The sequence below is a fragment of the Scylla paramamosain genome, chromosome 3 (genome assembly GCF_035594125.1).
Source record: "Scylla paramamosain isolate STU-SP2022 chromosome 3, ASM3559412v1, whole genome shotgun sequence".
Lineage (NCBI taxonomy): Eukaryota > Metazoa > Arthropoda > Malacostraca > Decapoda > Portunidae > Scylla > Scylla paramamosain.
The window spans coordinates 29,335,787-29,353,798 of NC_087153.1; the positions used below are offsets into that span (position 1 = coordinate 29,335,787).

Below are 18,012 nucleotides of genomic sequence, written 5' to 3' on the forward strand. Positions count from 1 at the left end.
CACAGAGACGGACACTTGACACACTCACCTGACTGTAGCGGTTGCGGTAGTCCAGCCACGAATATCACACAAACAAGCTACTCTATATAATATTATACAATATAATACAATACAATACAAGTAGCAAGTCTACGAAAGGCTTCATTGCCACACAGGTGTTCATCAAGGTAGTTTTAAACCAGACTGACCAGCTGAGTTGTTTGTCTCTCTTAAGCTTTCTTGGTTGTCTCCAAGCACATGGCGTAACATATAAGACCGCATCCTCAAACATCCCAGCGCCTAATCTCGACTACTTTACATAGGCTCTATTGGATGTTACGTGTGTTTTCAGTGGCTTTTTATGACTCTAGTGATATTTTAATAACTATTCTGTATCATTAACAAGGAAAAGACACTAACTGAAAGTATGAGAGAACAAAGCACTCGAATACAGGCCATAAAACTAAAAGCTGAATAACAATAAGTCAAGGCTGATGGAAAGAAATGAGACCATGAAATAGGAGCACTAAAAAAAAAAAAAAATAATAATAATATGATCTCAAGGTCTTAAAAAAAAAAAAAAACATGTATACAAATGAAATAGCAAGTGAGTCGAAAGCTTCACTCATTGCAATTTCGGGATACCAAACCCTGAGACAATGAGCTAATGAATGGCTACAAGTGGTTTGAGGCGGCAGCGTGAGGATAACTACCGTTGCATCATCTACAAGAAAAGGAGGGAAATAAGAGAGAGAAAATTCAGTAACGAGGGAATGAGAAACAAATTAAAGAGGTAGCAGTGACAATATGTGAAGAAAGAGAAAAGAGTATAATAAATGCCCTATTATCTTGTATTCATGTTACCGACTAGCTGTGATCAATAAGTTAAACTCTGATATTCTCTCATTATCTGTGTGTATGTGTGTGTGTGTGTGTACAGTTGATATTCTCTTAATATGATGTTGGCGGGCATTAATCTCAGTATTTTTAGAGAATAAATTAAGATTAAAGCTGTGTTTTTTTTTCTTTTTATTAGATGACGTTCCATACTTTGTTACTCAGGCCCTTAGTATTTTACGGGGACGCGTGTGAGCTTGACGTGGAATTACCAGTGACTATCGCATGGCACCTCTGTGAAGATTTCTTATAACGCCATCAGTGAAGGACTCTTAAAATAATAAAACTAAGATAGTGCTGAGCAGCTACTTCTTGTAAATATACAGAATACACTACATCCTCGTTAAAATTTACCTTTTGTTTATCCCTACAATTCGAAACTTTAGACCAGCTGAGGCGGGACGAGTTTTTCTTACACAAGTGACCACTACAGTCCGTAGTACAGTCGTGGTCGCGAGGACTGAAGGTTGCGTCATTACATTTTGCCAACCTACTCATCTGAAACTGTGCATGCAATACGCTTTAGGAATATTTATTCTCAATATTTATTATCAATAACAAACAGGGAGCATTTATTATTGTATTATCTGAAAAAGAAAATAAAAAAAAAAAAGTTGTATTTAGCGGTATTCGTCATTACTGCCAGCACATATTACTTATAATAATAGATATTCCTAAAGAACACAGATTCGGACACTTTGGAGGCACGTAGGTTGCCAAAGTACGATAATGCAGCCTTCAGTCCCCAGTGACCGCGACGATATCAGTTTAAACCTTTCCTTTCCTGTCTCTCCAAGGCTTCTGGGTGTATCCTCGATAGGCATATTCTTATTAGATAGCTAAATGCCCACAATCTTACATGATTATCAGTATGGATTCTGTAAAGGACAATTCACTGACGATCTTGAAGCTTTCCTTACTGTTTCTTGGTTATGATAAAGATGATGATGATGATGATGATAATGATAATAATAATAATAATAATAATAACAGAGAGAGAGAGAGAGAGAGACAGAGAGAGAGAGAGAGAGAGAGAGAGAGAGAGAGAGAGAGAGAGAGAGAGAGAGAGAGAGAGACAGACAGACAGACAGACAGACAGACAGACAGACAGAGAGAGAGAGACATTAGATGTGTGTGGGAGGAAGGGGAAGGAAGAAGAAGGTACGAAAATCTAATTGGTACGAGGAAAATTATTACAACGTTCCTGCAATTATCACGGGGTCGTAAATACTGAAATTGAAAACGGACGAGAAATAAAAAGAAAAATAATAGGAAGAATGGAAAATTAGGAAAACGTTAAAAGGGTAAATTGCTTTTAATATTAAAGTACGACTCAGAGGAAGAGGAGGAGGAGGAGGAGGAGGAGGAGGAGGAGGAGGAGGAGGAGGAGGGGGAGGAGGAGGAGGAGGAGAATGAAGAGAAGGAAGAGGAGGAGGAGGAGGAGAAAACGAGACTTGAAATATAATGAGGAACAAATATAAAGAGAATATAACACAGCAATAAAACAAGACGAGGAAGAAAAAAGGAAAAGAAGAGAGGAATAGACGAAGAAAAAATAAGCACAAAAAGAGAGAAAGGAATGCAAGGAAACGAAGTATATATATATATATATATATATATATATATATATATATATATATATATATATATATATATATATATATATATATATATATATATATATATATATCAACAAAAAGAAAAAAAAAGAAAGAAGAACGTGAGAAACGATGGATAGGAGAAAAGGAAGAACAAAAAAAGAAACTAAGAAAGAAGGGTAAGAATATAAAGGAAAAGAATGACGCAAAGAGGAACACAAAAAATGGAGGAAGAAAAAACAAAAATAAACAGAAATAAGTAGAAAGAATGAGAGAGAGAGAGAGAGAGAGAGAGAGAGAGAGAGAGAGAGAGAGAGAGAGAGAGAGAGAGAGAGAGAGAGAGAGAGAGAGAGAGAGAGAGAGAGAGAGAGAGAGAGAGAGAGAGAGAGAGAGAGAGAGAGAGAGAGAGAGAGAGAGAGAGAGAGAGAGAGAGAGAGAGAGAGAGAGAGAGAGAGAGAGAGAGAGAGAGAGAGAGAGAGAGAGAGAGAGAGAGAGAGAGAGAGAGAGAGAGAGAGAGAGAGAGAGAGAGAGAGAGAGAGAGAGAGAGAGAGAGAGAGAGAGAGAGAGAGAGAGAGAGAGGAGGGAGGCTGGGAGGGAGCGAGGTGGCAGTGCATTCATTAGCAGGCTAACTCAATAATAGAGTTCATCAGCTGCATTATCACCAAGTTGACGGTCTAACGCGCCTCCGCTTTGATCTGAAACAGCCTCACCTCTTCCTCCTCCTCCTCCTCTCGCAGTTGTGGGAAGGTGGGAAGTGGAGGGCAACGCAAGCGAATGAGAAGGAACGAGTGAGGAATAGCAGAGGAGGAGAGAATGTGTGGGCGTGAACATTTTGAGAGAGAGAGAGAGAGAGAGAGAGAGAGAGAGAGAGAGAGAGAGAGAGAGAGAGAGAGAGAGAGAGAGAGAGAGAGAGAGAGAGAGAGAGAGAGAGAGAGAGAGAGAGAGAGAGAGAGAGAGAGAGAGAGAGAGAGAGAGAGAGAGAGAGAGAGAGAGAGAGAGAGAGAGATGCAAGGATATTAAACCTGAGACTACTAAACAAATTTTTGTATATTGGACATTGCAAATACATAAATACTGGTAGACCGAGGTGTCCAGGTGGAAATAAATGATGGACAACTAAGTAAAGAATGACAATAAAAGGAAAAATGTTTTGGAAAAGAAAAATGTATATTAACAGAAGAACTGGTGGCATCTGTCACTTGATCACATTCATTTCTACATCACCCACACCTCTTCAGGACAAATTCTTAGCAGATACTGGAATTTCAGTTAGCATTTTCCGTCCTGCATTAAAAAACAGCAGTAAAAGTTATTTCTTTTGAACTTTTGGCTTTAAACAGTGATTATTGCAGACGCTCTCTGGGACTGGGACTGAAAAAGGCACTTGTATGGACGTTCGTGGTTGGTCGGTCACGTGGCTTCTACTTGCCTTTAACTATCGTAGTCGATGTTAAGTCAAATGTGACATATCCAAGATCTCGTTCACCACACATAAAGGAATGCCTGACAGTCTACAAGAAATTTATAATGCTTGTGAAACGACAAGTCTATCCGTCATATTCTTCTGCCAAGATTACCACCACATTCTCGCAACGAGTCCATCACTGTACGCCAGGCAACACCATCACAGATAAGGCTGTGAATAATGAATTCGAGACTCTGTGAAAGGATGGAATTATTCAACCATCCAGCAGCAGGATTCTACACAATTTTCCTAAATCTGTAGCCAGGAAGTGGTCACATCTGAGGGGACTATCGGGCAGTGAATCCCACTGCCACGTATGCCACGCCTGATTGGCACCTCATACCCAGCGTATAGAATTTTCATTTAAAGCTGCACGAGAAGACTATCTGTTCTAAACTGACTGGTTCGAACACCAGATCCTTGTGTATCCATATGAGATACATCAAAGATAGTCATCACTATACCTGTCGGACAAGATTACTGATATATGACTCTTGAAGCGTACGGTTCCTAGTGTTTCACAGATAACATACTGGAAGGTTAAAATTTTGTAAGAGATTTTATTGACATTCTTATTGCCTCCACAGACTACAAAGCAGCAGTCACACCTTCAACGAGTGATTTCTTGCCCCTCAGAGTACTTACTGCTAGAAAGTTCAACCCACCAAGTGTGCACCTACCATCCATTGACTTTCTGAATCTTAGTGTCATCAAAGAAGGAATTACACAGCTTCCACTAAAAGTCAAGGCCATCCGTGGATTTCTATATTTTGTTACTGAGAGGAAGCTACGCGAGTTCTTTGAAATTGTAAATTATACCATCATTTCCATCTTAAAGCAGATGACATTCTATAACTTCTCCACGACTTCATCATGAAAGGTAGACAAACTTAAGTAAAGACACTTCCTTCATAGATTACGGAGGCATCCAACAAGATCATGAAAGAACTTGCAGCGTTCATCATCCCGGCTTACTTTCATCCTGTCACGGAGACCGTCCTGAAGACAGACGCTTCGTTCACAAAGTGGGTGCACTTGGCGGCGTGAACTTTCAAGCCCTATTCTTGGAGGCGAGAAGGTATCCCTAGGAGGTGTGGCTGAAGTTCTGCACGGTTTCTGGAAGCAATAAGAATGCCATAGGTACAAAGATGAAACCCCCCTCTCCCTATGTATTATTCATGAAATACAGGAAACTGTGTCGCGTTCAGTAGTTCAAAAACCATACGTCGGTATTCATACATAGAGCCCAATTAGGCTTTTACCTTATTTCTTATGATAGGCTTCATTTATGTAATTGTTATCGTCTTGCATTATTTATGAAATACGGCAAAAGCCGGAATTGCAAAAGTAACTTCAAATATTAGTAACAATACAAAACCCCGTCATGACCAACAATACATGGTGTCCAAAGCCAAACTTGTTTAGTATATGTCATGTTTCACGTGTGGATGAACAGACTACTTCATAATTCTTCTAATATTCAGTATGATCAGGAATGCCAAAATGATGATGCACGGCTTTGATCATCTCCATCTTCCTATCAGGAGGGGCAGAGCCAAGCACCAGGCTTGTCATTCTTACCAGAGAGGACTACCTTAAAATCCAATAAAATTACCTTTAATCCAAATATCTTAAACCAACCTCAAACAAAAGGTCACAGCTTTATAACAGAACCTCGGAACCTCGGAAATATTTACTTCGATCATAAAACACAATATGTTAAGTTAGGTATGGGATAGCATAAAATATATTGTCTGAATTTGTTTAACAGCATCTGCAGTTGCATTAGAAAACATTTTTTTTCTAAGCTCCTCATTCATTCCTAGTTTACCATTGTGTATTATTTTGGCTTAAATAACATATCTTTAAAGCAAAAATAACTTTATCTCTTTCTTTCAATCGAGAAGTTCCGCCCCATATCGAGGAGGCGCCGACTCCCTTCATCTGAGAAGCTGAATGTTGCAAAAGAATTTAGAAGCAGGCAGGTCTGCTGGTTTCTTGCAGGTTCCTTATGTCCTTATAATAACAAACTTGTTTTCAATCTGTCCTCTGAACTCGCCAGCAAGCAGGGAACACAGGGCCATTGGCACTAGTTAATGTCAGAAGTACAGGGCTGTGATCGCATTCACAAACATTCCAGTTCACTCTCCGGACACATACATCTACATATTTCGTGCGGCCACCACAGTATGTAATCTTTTAGTTGAAGTCATCACATAATAAGTACCGACTCTTAAAATCACCTAAAGAAAAAAAAGGAGGATGAAGCTGGCTGGCTGGATGGCATCTAACCAAAAATATCTCCAATAACTTTGCTTCTTCTTCTTTCCCTCCTTTATTTCAACCAGATGGCATCACTGCTATCACATCTATTTCTAAAGCTGAATTATTCGCTCAGACCTTTGCTAAAAACTCTACCTTGGACTATTCTGGGCTTGTTCCTCCCTCTCCTCCACCCTCTGACTACCTTATGCTACCTATTAAAATTCTTCGTAATGATGTCTTCCATGCACTCGCTGGCCTAAACCCTCGGAAGGCTTATGGACCTGATGGGTCCCTCCTATTGTTCTCCGAAACTGTGCCTGTGCTTGCACCTTGCCTAGTCAAACTCTTTCAGCTCTGTCTGTCAACATCTACCTCTCCTTCTTGTTGAAGTCTGCCTACATTCAGCCTGTTCCTAAAAAGGGTGACCGTTCTAATCCCTCAGACTACCGTCCTACTGATTTAATTTCCTGCTTATCTAAAGTTTTTAAATCTATCCTCAACAGGAAGATTCTTAAACATCTATCACTTCACAACCTTCTATCTGATCGCCACTATGGGTTCCGTCAAGGCCGCTCTACTGGTGATCTGGCTTTCCTTACTGAGTCTTGGTCATCCTCTTTTAGAGATTTTGGTGAAACTTTTGCCGTTACGTAGGACATATTTAAAGCTTTTGATAGAGTCTAGCACAAAGCTTTGATTTCCAAACTACCCTCCTACGGCTTCTATCTATACTTCTCTCTGTAGCTTCATCTCAAATTTCCTTTCTAACTGTTCTATTGCTGCTGTGGTAGATGGTCACTGTTCTTCTCCTAAATCTATTAACAGTGGTGTTCCTCAGGGTTCTGTCCTGTCATCCACTCTCGTCTTATTATTCATCAATGACCTTCTAAACCAAACTTCTTGTCCTATTCACTCCTACGCTGATGATACCACTCTGAACTTTTCCACGTCTTTTCATAGACGTCCAACCCTTCAGGAAGTAAACATTTCACGCAGGGAAGCCACAAAATGCCTGACTTCTGATCTTTCTAAAATTTCTGATTGGGGCAGAGCAAACTTGGTATTGTTCAATGCCTCAAAAACTCAATTCCTCCATCTATCAACTCCACACAACCTTACAGACAACTATCCCCTCTTCTTCAATGAGACTCATCTGTCTCCCTCTTCTACACTGAACATCCTCGGTCTGTCCTTTACTTATAATCTGAACTGGAAACTTCACATCTTATCTTCAGCTAAAACAGATTCTATTAAGTTAGACGTTCTGAGACTTTTCCACCAGTTTTTCTCACCTCCCCCCAAGCTGCTAACTCTGTACAAGGGCCTTATCCGTCCATGTATGGAGTATGCTTCACATGTCTGGGGAGGTTCCACTCATACCGCTCTTCTAAACAAGGTGGAATCAAAAAAAGCTTTTCGTCTCATTAACTCCTCTCCTCTAACTGATTGTCTTCAGCGTCTCTCTCATCGCCGCAATGTTACATCTCTAACTATCTTCTATCGCTATTTTCATACTAATTGCTCTTCTGATCTTGCTAACTGCATGCCTCCCCTCCTCCCGCGGCCTCGCAGCACAAGAGTTTCTTCTTTCTCTCACCCCTATTCTGTCCACCTCTCTAACGCAAGAGTTAACCAGTATTCTCAATCATTCATCTCTTTCTCTGGTAAACTCTGGAACTCCCTGCCTGCTTCTGTATTTCCACCTTCCTATGACTTGAATTCCTTCAAGAGGGAGGTTTCAAGACACTTATCCTTCAATTCTTGACTACCGCTTTGGACCCTTTTATTGGACTGGCATCTCAGTGGACTTTTTTTTTATTGGATTTTTGTTGCCCTTGGCCAGTGTCCCTCCTACATAAAAAATAGATGAGATCTTTGACAAATTTAAAAAGATACAGCATTATTCGGAGCAAGTCACACTGAACAGAAGGTAAGTTTTAGAGATTTGAACACGGTCCGTAACGGTATGGGACAAGAACAAGAGACGCAAAGCATAACTAACCAACGCCTTGTTTTTATCCCATCATCCATTTATAGTTGAAGTTGTGGCTTCTTCATCGCCTCTGGCTTTTCATCTTTGTTACTGGATTTTTCTATTTCTGAAGGTATAGCTTTCTTACTGGAATATATACAACTTATTAATACTTGTACTAGCAATTTACCCTCTTAGATCCACTTTACACTATAACTGATCTGAAAGGACTTTGACAACACAGCGTGGTTCCAGACCCTCAGCAAGTTTACAAGAACACATTATCGTTATGAAAATTAATGGATTTCTAACAGTACTGACCGACTTTCATAACCCTCACTTGTTGGGATTGTTATAGTATCGGATATCTATTGGAGTTCTGCATTCATGATTTGTCAAATAATCATCAAAATCTAAATCTAAGCTACAAAGAATGTTGAATCCTTCACAAATGCTCTTATTGCAGCAGATCTATCACGAATTCGCGTTTCGCATGTATCATGTCTAGTGTAAAAAGCACGGACTTTTTGCCTTTTAACGTCTAATTATAGACCTATCAGCTTAACTTCTGTTGTAGATAAAATAATGGAGTCAGTAATAGCGAGAAACATTATGGAATATTTAGACAAACATAACGTGATAAATCAGTCACAGCATGGTTTCACGAAGGGGAAGCCTTGCCTGACGAACTTGTTTTTACAGTAAAGTTTACGAGGCGGCAGATAATGGTAATAGTTATAACATCCTATATCTGGACTTTAGTAAAGCGTTTGACAAGGTACCCCATCAGAGGCTCCTGAGAAAGGTTGGGGCGCACAGGATAGATGGGAAGGTGTTAGACTGGATAAAGTCGTGGCTAAGCGATAGGCGACTGAGTTGTAATAAACGGCTCTAAATCTGAGTGGGGTCAAGTAATTAGTGGGGTGCCACAGGGATCAGTTTTAGAGGCACTGTTGTTTTTAATATATATCAATGACCTGGATAATGGAATCAGTAATGATGTTAGTAAATTTACGGATGACACGAAGATAGGTAGATTAATTAGTTTAGAATCAGATGCCATCGCCTTGCAGGCAGATTTGGATAGGATGAACGAATGGACAGACAGATGGCAAATGCAGTTTAGTATCAAAAAATACAAAGTACTTAGTGTAAGTAGAGGAAACCCACACAATAGGTACACAATAAACAACGAAGCTCTGGAAGGTTCAGGGTACGAAAAGGATTCAGGAGTTATAGTTAGCTCTGAACTCCGTCTAAGAAAGCAATGTATAGAGGCCAGAAATAGGGCAAATAAGGTATTAGGATTCATTTTTAGGAATGTTAAAAGTAGATGTCCCAAAGTAATATTAAAGTTACATCTGGCGTTGGTCAGACTTCATTTAAACTACGCTGTGCAGTTTTGGTCCCCATATTACGGGAAAGATATAGATCTACTAGGATCAGTACAAAGGAGAATGACTAAAAAGGATACAGGGGAGGCGGGGTATTCCTTACGAAGCGATTAGACAGATTAGACAGATTAGACAGATTTATGGATGGAGATGATAGGTAGAAATAGGTAGGTATATTCCATACAGGGACTGCCACGTGTAAGCCTAATGGGTTCTTGCAGCTTCCCTTGTTTTTTATGTTCTTATGTTCCTTTTCGCCTTGCCTTCCACATATTTTAGAGAATTCTTCTCAGTTGCCTTGCACGATGACGGGTTTACCATAGCCTGAGTGTATTCCATTTTTAGGGTCACGAGAAAAGCCATGGAAAGTATCGTACATTTTGAGAAAACAAAAATTAGATCTTGACAGCCGCGTCGTCAGTACTCATATCACAGCTCGAGCACTTGTATGTAAAACAGCGTACGCAACCCCATGTTAGCGTACCGCATGTAGTTGATGGTTTTAATGGTGGGTGTCCGTCTCCAGCTTTCTAAGACCTACACAACCTGTTCTATGTATCTCCCTTCGAACACTGAAGCTCCAAGATCTTGAGGAATCTATCCCTCCACTTCACCTCTTCTATCATTATTCAGAATATCTTAACGGGCGACACACACTGTGAGGTGTTACTCACAAACCTCTGGAGCACTATGATGGCTGCTTTCCTCCAACACATGGAGCACTGTACATATACCTGACACCGGTGACATAACACTGCAAACCACCTTCATGCTCTCTGTCACAAGGTAAATTACCTCTGGATATTTCGCTGCATATTTGAGGTAGACACTGATATGAATGTAAGCTCCAACCCCCGCCCTTTGCCCTCTTCACTTCCCCTCCCCCCTTCTCTCTCTCTCTCTCTCTCTCTCTCTCTCTCTCTCTCTCTCTCTCTCTCTCTCTCTCTCTCTCTCTCTCACTGACTCACTGACTCACTCACTCACTCGCGCGCGCATACACACACACACACACACACACACACACACATGTGCACATGGAGACGCACACGGCGAGGTCACCAGCATTGTCGAATATAATTGGGTCTTAGGCAAGGGTCGCAATGCCTCCTAACTTCCTAACAAGGCGCCTGAGCGGATTGAAGCGGCTCTTCCCTCCCTACCTCCTTCCCTCCCTGTTTCTCTCCCTTCTCTCTTGTCTTTCCCTTCCATCCCTCCGCTGCTCTCTTCCCTTCTTACACGCTCTTCCAACCACTGTTCTCTCTTTCTCTTCACTGTTCCCGTCTGTCTCTCCTTCACCCTGTTATTCTTTACGAATCTCTTCCCTGCTTCATGAGCACAGAAGGTTTCGTTGTACATGTTCCGTTAAATGTAATGGCACGCTCAACATTTTAACGCATTCTTCATTCAGTCTATTACAGTGAAAAGCATAACAAAATGTGATATGATATATAAAGAAAATATATAATACCATCACATTTCATAAAACAAAATTGCAGCCTGGCTAGTGTCATATAACTTAGGAGCATCAACATATCCGTGTCATTTCCCGTAAATCACAGTCCATGTCTCATATTTCCTCACCCTACTACAGTGCCGATACTTTTTTTTTTTTATCGAGGAAACATCTGCCACATCGTTGACCACCAGAAAAGTCCCGTTACAAGCCTTAGCATCACGGCTCTTGAGTAGCTAATGACAGTGAGGCTGGTTACTTCACTAATTAACCCAGAGACAATTTTACGTAATCCAGCAGTCACGGAAAGGTTTGAACCACTTGATCACTCCCTTTACACACTAAATCGCACTGGACCTTGTATCAAGACAGAGAAGGCGAGGCAGTTCAAGACCTCCCCTGATGTCTGTTATTTCCTGGACATGAAATCTAGCTCCTACTCTACGTACCTTTAGTGTGAATCTGTAAAAATGTGTACTTAAGCGAAATATGAAGTTTATAAACACTGAAGAAGAATGACTAGCTTCAACACAACGCTGGCTCACCTCGAATATTGAAATAAGCGTGGCAATGCAATGTAAGTAAAACGGACAATATTTTTCTTATCTTACTTCCCTTAGCTTCTCCAATATCCTCGAGCTTTCTAATCCTTAAGTGTCGTTTGCGTTTATGTTAACCTATCTTAACCTTAAGATTCTTCTCTCTCTCTCTCTCTCTCTCTCTCTCTCTCTCTCTCTCTCTCTCTCTCTCTCTCTCTCTCTCTCTCTCTCTCTCTCCTTTTAAGCATTTATGTGCATTCATTATGTAATGGCTCCAGCCGTGTAGAGAGAGAGAGAGAGAGAGAGAAAGAGAGAGAGAGAGAGAGAGAGAGAGAGAAACAAAGATGCCATCCTCTCATCTTTAGTGTCCCTTCCTTCTCAGCATCCTTCCTTCTCTTCCTTCTTCAAAACCACCGCAATCACGTCCTTCCTTCCCCTCTCTCTCACCTCCACCTCCTCCTCCTCCTCCTCCTCCTCCTTCTCCTCCTCATCATCATCATCTCCCTGCCCCCTTCCATCCTTTAGTCGTTCTCCTTCACGTCATCTTGACTTCCAATTATATTTTAAAATCGGCTTGAGACTCCCCCCACTCCAAAGATAATCCTCCCCTACTGATGAATTAAAAAAATGTTCTTATGCATTTACGTTGAAAATATTATTGCACTGTTGTCCCTTGTTGCTCGTGTGTTAACGACTTCTCCAGTTCTGAGAGACGGGTGGATGCGATGGAATGACAGTGAAACAAATAAAAGGGAACGATCGAAGGACAAAAACAGGTGTTGAGATTGAAAGCGGTTGATGCACGAACTCTGCGCATGAGAATGGGAGGCGTCACTGTAAAGGACGGTAATGAAAGGCGAGACAGAAGGCTGAAGGAATAGGAAACCAGGCAAATTATCTTACGCACTACGATATTAAAATAGTAGATGTGTGTGTGTTTTGTTTTCTATATCTTTTTCCTATCAAACAGATGCAAGTCTTGAATAATGAGGCGAGTGTCTTGTATGAATGATTCACGTCCCGGAGCATTTGATTCCCAAAAACGTTTATCGATATTCAATCCTAGAGTACTTAAAAGACTTGAAAGTGTAAGTGTTACCGTTCAAGGAGCTCCATGTCAGCCGTAGCAACAAGCCACATCATCATGTACACGCACTCAAAAAAAGTATCGTTAAACTTTCAGCATGAAACAAACTGATACTAAGAACGAATCCATTGATAACGGTACTAATGCTGGTATCCTTACGTGTGTTTAGTATAGCTGCATGCATGCATTTAGTATAACTTGCATGAATCAAGTGAGCGGCACTCTTAAATGAAGCAATAGGATTTGAGTTGCCACAGTAATGCTTCATGAAAAACAGGCGGAACCTTAGTCGAACACGCTCACCAAACCTGCCGAGACTACCGGGTTGTTCAGTGTGAAACTGGTCGGACACCACTTTAACGATACTTTTCAGAGTGTATGTACACACTGAGAAAATTACTGACCAACTGTGGCAATGTTTTCTTTTCAGAAAACACTCTTGAACTAGACAAACATTCAGTTATGGTGTTTGTTCTCGATCTAAATTAATAAAAGGTACTACATCTTTTCTCGAACGCTAATATCGAAACAATTACGTGTTTTAGTATTCTATAATGTAGTGATTAACTTATAATTACCTAACGAAGTTAAGTGTTTATTTTACAACTCTGCTACGCTACTCTTTATGTACTGTGTTAGTTTTTATTTGTATTTAGCTTTTAAACAGTGTCTAAGTCAACTTTGGACGGAAGTTCATTGCAACAAAGTGAGCGGCTGGCTGTTCTTGCCTATATTTCATGAGCTCATGGCCTTACCAATGACGATGACGACGATCATATGGAGGAAAAAAGTGATATATATATATATATATATATATATATATATATATATATATATATATATATATATATATATATATATATATATATATATATATATATATATATGACCCTTTCTCAATACGTCATGTGACAAGACTTAGGTTGCTGCTTTATTTTAGCTGCTTATATTTTCTGAGGCGCTGACACATTTGATTTTTATTTCGTCTCCTCGGGATGTTCAGCGGCCATGTTAAAAATACGTTGATCGTGTAGAAAGGAAAGCGAAACCTCTTTTCCTTCCCCCCACCATTTCCTTTCCCTTCTTTGCTTCTTTCTCCCTCACGCTGCGTCTCTTCCCCATCCTTCTCTTCCCTTCTCTACCCCACCCCACCACGAGTATCATCCCATAATGCACCTCGGCTAAACTCAATTACCCACCAATCACACGTCACCAAAATCAATTACTGGCCAATCAGACGCTTTCAATACGTCATTACCCACCAATCAAATCCCTCCTTCATCTCATTACCAGCCAATCAGCGTTTTCATATCCCGTGCGCGGGGTCGGGCTGGCAAATTGTCATTCCTCTCACTCTCGTCTGGAGAAGAGAGGAGTGGGAGGGAAGGTGGGAGAAAAGCTGGAGAAGGGAGAGAAGAGAAGTAAGGGTAACAATAACATTGGAGGAGCGAGTAGTAGTAGTAGTAGTAGTAGTAGTATTTATTGTTGTTGTTGTTGCTGTTGTTGTTGTTGTTGTTGTTGTTGTTGTTGTTGTTGCTGATGTTGTTGTTGCTGTTGCTGCTGTTGTTGTTGTTGTAGTAACAGTAGTAGTAATAGTAGTAGTAGTAGTAGTAGTAGTAGTAGTAGTAGTAGTAGTAGTAGTAGTAGTAGTAGTAGTAGTAGCAGCAGCAGCAGCAGGAACAGTAGTAGTAGTAGTAGTAGTAGGAAGAGCAGGAGGAGGAGGAGTAAGAGGAGGTGTAGTAGTAGTAGTAGTAATAGTAGTAGTAGTAGTAGTAGTAGTAGTAGTAACAATAGTAGCAAAACCACCTCTTGTTACAATTATCGCCGAAACGATAGTAGAAGAAAAGTATTTTTCCTCCAATTCATAAGAAAAATAAAAGAGATGGAGAACAAATAGTAACTCTCTTTGCCGAGAAGTGATATAACAAGAACCGCATCGTTGATGGATGACTTTGTTTCGAACCAGATATGTATCGTTGTAATTGTCAAGTGTTAGATTTTCAGATAGAATGAAAATACTACCTTCCCACTTCAGGTCCCTCCACTCAGCAGAGACACGATACCACATCACCGTCGTTTCGATGGTCCTAAGGCGGCACGAAGACAATAGGACAGGACGTCGAAATAAGACAGTGATTCGAGGATCCAAGCGGAGAGATCTGTTAGACAGAATAAACTGGAGAACAGAAGATGGAAAACATGAAGAATGTTCGGCGCGTCTCCAGAGCGATCAGGAATAAGAGGTTTGGTGCTACACAAGTCACTCTGGATCATGTAGTATAGTAAAAGCAGCAGACTTGTTCACCAGTTTAATCAAAGAATGTTGATGACAACCAAAACTGGTGGCGGATATCAAATCTCCATGTATTGAAATTTTAATAAAGGAAAAACGGGTTCGGATATGCTCCATTTTGGAAATCAGAGTTATTCGTAATCTGAGGAGTTGGGCGAGGGACACACAGCACGAAATAATTAACAATGACATCGAAGTCAAGTGTTGGAAAATTATAAAGATTCAAGGCCGCGGGCATGCAAGTATGTTGTGTCGTTACGTACCTAGACACAACAGCCAGACTTTATTTGAAAATTATTATCGAGAAAGTAGTATATAGAAAAGGGACTGCTGTCGGTAACCTCAGCACCTCAGCATCTGGGTCTCAGTGAGGAAAAGAAAGCTTGGCAGCATTGTCCTCAACAGGAGTAATGAGACAGTTCAAACTATATATATATATATATATATATATATATATATATATATATATATATATATATATATATATATATATATATATATATATATATATATACGTAGTTAATGAGTGGAGGCAGTAGCAGGATAATACTGACTTATAAACTGAAGCTAATGTAACTAATAAAAAAATTATATAGATTGGTGAGCGTGACGTCAAATCTAGTGACTGTATGTAGGACATGTTTCATACATCTCGTTTCATGCTGTCTCCAAGTTTGTCACATTCTTGAACATTCGTATGAGAAATATTTGTTGTAGTCAAAAGAATGAAAACCAGGCATAAAACTATATTCATCTAATTACTGAGTGCCACACAGACACTTTTCTTACCGGCGATGATAGGGAAATTCGACAAGAGAGTGCTAAAGAGTGGGAGATGAAAAACCTGTACGACTCAGAAAAGAGAGAGAGAGAGAGAGAGAGAGAGAGAGAGAGAGAGAGAGAGAGAGAGAGAGAGAGAGAGAGAGAGAGAGAGAGAGAGAGAGAGAGAGAGAGAGAGAGAGAGAGAGAGAGAGAGAGAGAGAATGATTACTGTGATCTACTGTTCTTACAAAGCTAAGATATAAAGACAAAGAATAAAGATAAGCAGAGAGAGAGAGAGAGAGAGAGAGAGAGAGAGAGAGAGAGAAAATCCGCTTAATTTCGGGATCCGTCTTGACTGTCTGCTAATTCAGCAATCGATGGGTCAATTAGGTTGTCTGTTCTATTAATAATGTCGTGAATATTAGCCTTTGCGACTTATACTCTTGTACCTCAGTCCTTGTTTCCTCTCTCCCCATCCCTACTTACGTTAACATTCCTCTATTTCCTTTACAAACAGCACACACCTCTCATGTTTCACCTTTTTTATTCCCATTTCTATTGTTCACCTTTACCTATCTCTCATATCTTTCCATTGATCTGTTTAACCTTTGCTATCCGAATTTTCTCTTTGCTCCTATTCCATCGATTGAAACGCGCATCCTTCTCTCTCTCTGCATCCCTTCCTTCTCTTCCCCTTCAACCCTTCTCTGTCTCCCTTCTTCACTTAGCCCCCCCTCCATTCCTCCCTTCCTTCTCTCATCTCCATTTCTTCCTCTTTTATCCTTTTTCCGCCTTCCCCCATCACTAAATGCATACTTTCCATCCTCCCTCGTTCCTCTCTTTCGCAGATTCCCTTTCCTCCCTCTCTGCCTGGTGCTCTCAGTTGAAGTCAAAAGTTTTCACCATTATTAATGACTTCCATAACAATTCCCATAAAACTATTTTCCTCGTACAGTTCAGGGGCTTGTATTCCACAGCCACGTGTTTCAACCCAGACTCTTTGTTATTCTGCCGCTATTGTTGTTGTCAATGTGATGGTGATGACTGTGGTTGTGATAATAAAGCTGTGATGGTGAAGGGTTTGTCATTGTGTTGACTGTAGTAAATGAAGTATAGCAGGTAAGGATGGCTGGGATAATAGTGGTTCCGATGATGATTGCAGCGGTGGTGTGAGGCAGTGATTATTAAAAGCAGTTTTATGAATAGTTTCATTGTTGAATAGTAATATATATATATATATATATATATATATATATATATATATATATATATATATATATATATATATATATATATATATATATACTGTTTCGAGAGAGCATATAAAATTGATATGTACAAATTTATTTGGTTTGGTTATGAATGAACTGACATTTATAGTAAGAAAGTAAAATCGAAGTCTACGACTATCCATTGTAACTTACAGTCTGTGCTGAAACTTGTTTGTTTTCGTGTTCACAAACTGTTGGGTTGATGCAGAAGCCGCCAGCACCATCCCTGCCAGCAAGCACAACACTGACCCACCAGCCTCTTGCCCTCCCCTGTCCGCCCAACTTCAGCTTAACTACCGCACAACGAGTCACTGATCGTTTAATTGCTGTAATTGGTCCATTAGCATTTTTCAGGGCCGACCCCGAGCGAGCGTAGCACCCAAGTTAAAGTAGTGGTTCCTCCCCCTTTCCTCCTCCTCCCCTCACCGTCCCTCCCTACCTCTCGTTCTGCCTTCCTCCCTCCCTTCCTGCCTCCCTACCTCTGCTTTTCTCCCACTAATTTATCTTTGTTCGCTGCAAATCATGATATTGCCAAGTGATTTTTAATGTTGCATTATTTACTTATTTTCGGTGATATATTCTAATTCCTCGTCGTATTTCTTAACGTTTGAGGTTCAGCCTACATTGATACTAAAAATATATTGATATTAAGTAGTACTGGTGTATCTATGAGAGTCCCCGCCACGCTCTTTTACCCCTTGACCCAGGCAGCATTCGTAGCGAGGGTATGTGGATGACGTAGTTAATTATTCTAAGTCAAGTGACGACGTGCAAATGAGTAGGGCTACCGATAAGACTAGTCTCGAATACGGAATTTTTCGTTCACCACTCTCACATACTACAAACCAGCACTTCCTTGTTTTACTGCCTTCCTTTACTCGCTTATTATTCTTTGGGGAAGTAATTTCTCCTATTATAATCATTAGAGAAAATAATTACATAATTATCATACGTAACATTTTAGTTTATTGGACATAGATACGCGCACGTTAGATTTATGAAACCATCTCTGTGTAGCACACTTGTACACATATGTT

At 40.3% G+C, this 18,012-nt stretch overlaps 1 long non-coding RNA gene across 1 annotated transcript in view; it reads right to left on the minus strand.

Annotated features, from left to right (window-relative positions):
* LOC135093361 (uncharacterized) overlaps positions 1-17,421 on the minus strand; it is a 39,783-nt gene extending 22,362 nt beyond the window's left edge. The window contains exons 1-2 of the long non-coding RNA XR_010263326.1: positions 17,129-17,421; positions 4,915-5,055 (exon numbers count right to left, since the gene is read on the minus strand). This is a non-coding gene — a long non-coding RNA (uncharacterized LOC135093361). The remainder of the gene's footprint in view (positions 1-4,914; positions 5,056-17,128) is intronic.
* Positions 17,422-18,012: the final 591 nt, after the last annotated feature.